Consider the following 4,597-nt stretch of genomic DNA (forward strand, 5'->3'; position numbering starts at 1 on the left):
AGCGGCGTGGAGGTGAGGGTGTTAGCAGAATAAGGTACTAGGTGTTATTAGAACTAGATGATGCCCCGCGCGTTGCTGCGGAACTTTTTGTCTTCTACATTTTAAGTGAAAATTTGATATTTATGTTGAAAGAATAAATTTTGGTAGAAACTTAGAAAGGTTTAGCATTGTCATGCATTCATGTTCTCACTTCTCATTATTCAAATTAGCTTGTAAAATAATTCAAATAGTTATAGTACACTTGGTTGGTTTACAAAGATTTTAAAAGAGGCATTTATTCAACTCTATGAAAATGTTAACATTCATATAGCGAAGTGGTGACAATTGGAAAGAAAATATGAGATATGTTCATATCATAAGAGGCAAACATATGATACGGGAGCTGAAACCTAGACATTGAGACACCAAGCAAAAAGTGAACGGTTATTAAAGAAAAAATGTAAAAAGTGCGTAGCTAACTGATATCTGAAGTTTTTCGTTGTCCTAAGATTCCTTCTATTTCTAGTCAAATTTAATCAGGTAAGTCCAGCCGTCCATGTACCGTAAGCATCTATGCTTAGTTGTTCTGAAATTGGAAAACATATAATTAACACAATTTGACTTCATCCTAGAAGACCAACGAATAAACATGCATTGTCAGATAGACAGATACACTAATAATACAAACATCATTTCATCCTAGAAGACCAACGAATAGGCATGCATTGTCAGATACGCAAATAATACAAACATCCCATGAACATAATTACAGAAGGTATGGTAGAAGGTAGTAAACAATTAACATTGTATGATAACCTCAGGGTGAAGCAAAATGGTTGAGGAGGATTTGGATATGAGCCAATCGGGAATAACCTAATATGGCTAAGTCCAAACATGTCAACCTAATGTTGTGAGGTAGGTACAGTAGGAAAAGGGGACTCCAAATTCGTCCAGTCCAGCACCACTTGTATGAACAGAAACTGACCATGCAGGAATTAAAACCAAATGACACGGTGAGGTTAATCGGGAGATTTAATTGTAGATTAAAACGTTAGCTGCCTGCTCACAGACTAAGTCCTCGGCACCGTTGAAGCTGATGGGATTACGGTGACTTAGACAATGGGTGTTCTAGCAAATTCAGTATAAACCTGCACAGTTACATGAAGGAAGAAGAATAAGTCATGCCCATCCACTATTTAATTAACGGGATCCATGGTGCTTAATAAGGCCATACCGTGAGGGGATGATCTGGATCGTACTACTATGAACAACAAAGGCCTGATTAACTGAGTCAGGGGAGAGGGGATTGAACCGGTCACGTCAGGCGCACCGGGGATGGCCGCATCAGGTGCATCGTATGTCGTCGGCTCGATGAGAGCACAACAACGGCATGACGGAGTTCCTCTGGCTCTTGAGGGCCTTAATGGCGGCGGCGAGGAGACTGGCGAAGGCTGGCGAGCTTCTCCTTCCCGATCCCTTTGGAACTGGGCCCGCGCCGGAGATGGCCTTGTCCGATCCATCCAAGGCCGCTGGCGCGAGGACGGTCCGGAGCAGAGCAAGGAAATGAGGTAGCTCCTCCCGCTTTGACCACGGGAATGGTGAGGCCGCCTGTGCGAGGACAGCTCGGAGTATAGCAACGTCGGGAGGGGGCTCCTCTGGCTATGACCGCCGGCGAGGGAGACGATTGGGGGGCAGATGGATCCGGGAAAGGCTGATCTGAGGAGTCCGTCGCGAGGGGGCTGCTTCTATGGGAGAAATAAGTCCGTCGGTTCAGATTTTTTTTTGTGACAATCGTCGGTTCAGATCTGAGAGAGAACCCATGAGGTGCGTGGGCCGAATAGAGTGAGAGAGACGTCCGTCTGTACCGCTGGTGAGCCTGTGGTTTGCCCTGTAACTGAAAGTTGACGTGTCCGTTCTCTATGCTCGTCTAACTCCTGGTAGGTCCCTCTTGTAAGCCGCTATTAAAACGATGATGTGGCTGTCTTGCTGACGTGGATAGGCTGCATGTTAAGAGAAATAAGATAGTGGGGATGAACTATTTAGATATTATAGATAAGACTTTTAAGGGTGTTATTAGAATAGACCCACCTTATATATATATATATATATATATATATATATATATATATATATATATATATATATATATATATATATATATCATGATCTTTCAAAACACGAAGAGCTTGCCAAAGGATAAAATGAAAAAGGAAAAGGTGAATATCACCTTGACTCAAGCATAAAGTAAAAACATAAAGTAAAAGATAGACCCTTCGCAGAGGAAAGCAGAGGTTGTCATGTGCGTTTAGGGTTGGATGCATAAAATGTTAATGCAAAAGAATGTCACTTTATATTGCCTCTTGTATGTGGACCTTTATTATACAATCCGTCGCTTTTATTACTTCCACAACAAGATCGTACAAAGCTTATTTTCTCTGCACTAATAAGTCATACATATTTAGATAGCAATTTTTTATTGCGTGCAACATGACAACTTACTTGAAGGATCTTACTCAATCCATAGGTAGGTACGATGGACTCTCATGGCAAAACTGGTTTTAAGGATATTTGGAAGCACAAGTAGTATCTTGCTACCTCTTGAGCACTGCGTTGGATTTCCCCGAAGAGGAGAGGATGATGCAGTAAAGTAGCGTAAGTATTTCCCTCGATTTTTGAGAACTAAGGTATCAATCCAGTAGGAGACCACGCACAAGTTCCTCGTACCTACGCAAAACGATAGCAACTCGCAACCAACGATTAGGGGTTGTCAATCCCTTCACGGTCACTTACAAGAGTGAGATCTGATAGAGATAATATTTTTGGTATTTTTTATAGATAGATGCAAAGTAAAAAGTAAAGGCAAAGTAAAAACAAAGCAAGCAAATAAAGTGATATAGATTGATATGATGAGAATAGACCGGGGGGCCATAGGTTTCACTAGTGGCTTCTCTCGAGAGCATAAGTATTCTACGGTGGGTGAACAAATTAATGTTGAGCAATTGACAGAATTGAGCATAGTTATGAGTATATCTAGGCGATGATCATGTATATAGGCATCACGTCCAAAACAAGTAGATCGAAACGATTCTGCATCTACTACTATTACTCCACTCATCGACCGCTATCCAGCATGCATCTAGAGTATTAAGTAAAAACAGAGTAACGTCGTAAGCAAGATGATATGATGTAGAGGGATAAATTCACGCAATATGATAAAAACCCCGTCTTGTTATTCTCGATGGCAACAATACAATACGTGCCTTGCAACTCTTTTTGTCACTGAGTAATGACACCGCAAGATTGAACCCAAAGCTAAGCACTTCTCCCATTGCAAGAACTACCAATCTAGTTGGCCAAACCAAAAAGATAATTCAAAGAGACTTGCAAAGATAACTCAATCATACATAAAAGAATTCAGAGAAGAATCAAATATTTTCCATAGATAATACTGGATCATAAACCGACAATTCATCGGTCTCAACAAACACACCGCAAAAAGAAGATTACATCGAATAGATCTTCACGAGAGAGGGGGAGAATATTGTATTGAGATCCAAAAAGAGAGAAGAAGCCATCTAGCTACTAGCTATGGACCCGAAGGTCTGAAGTAAACTACTCACACTTCATCGGAGAGGCTATGGTGATGATGTAGAAGCCCTCCGTGGTGGATGCCCCCTCCGACGGAGCTCCGGAACAGGCCCCAAGATGGGATCACGTGGATACAGAAACTTGCGGCGGTGGAATTAGGTTTTTGGATCCTATTCTGATCGTTCGGGGATATGTAGGTATATATAGGAGGAAGGAGTACGTCGGTGGAGCTCCGAGGGGCCCACGAGGTAGGGGGCGCGCCCAGGGGGGCGCCCTCCACCCTCGTGACCGCCTCTGGCGCTTCTTGGAGTAGGGTCCAAGTCTCCTGGATCACGTTCTGTGTTTTGATTTTCGGCCGAGAAAATCAGATTTCGGCCGAAATTCGGCCATCTCGGCCTGGCCCGGTAAATGTCTTTATTAGTCAAACTTTTCGGCCCAATTTGAATTTTCATGGCCCAGCCCAACTTCTAGAACGTTCGCAGTACGATTTGCCTCAGTAAAACGCGCAACCGTACACCCAAACCCTAAAGAATCTTATTTCCTCCTGCTCCTCCTGTGTGTGCGGCGGCGGCGCTGCGCTCCTGCTCCTCCTGTGTGTGCCGCGGCATGCCTCCCCGGCCGCTGTCGCCGAGCTCTGCCAGATGCGGCTGATTCCGTCAACAACATCCCCCTCCCCTCCCCCGTCATGGTCGATGCAATTAACAAATCTTCTTCTCTCGGTTCTTGAAGCCTCTGTCATGCTTCTCCATGGCGATCTCTTCATGGACTTTTCTTGCAAGATGTTTGTGTGGAGCGTCAGGTCTTGAACTAATGCATGAGTTTTTTTTATGATGTTTCTAATCCCCAGTACTAATCTGCTAAACACTATATTTTGTACTCATGAGGGTTATGCGGATAGTTAGCTTTTGTTCCACTTGATTTTATTTTTTTGGTTAATATTTTGGTTAAATTTTGGTCAAATTTCAAATTTTGGTTTCACAATTTCGTCCGAGATTTTACCGAGATTTTTAAAATGGCCGAATTTCGGCCA

The sequence above is a fragment of the Triticum dicoccoides genome, chromosome 2B (genome assembly GCF_002162155.2).
Source record: "Triticum dicoccoides isolate Atlit2015 ecotype Zavitan chromosome 2B, WEW_v2.0, whole genome shotgun sequence".
Lineage (NCBI taxonomy): Eukaryota > Viridiplantae > Streptophyta > Magnoliopsida > Poales > Poaceae > Triticum > Triticum dicoccoides.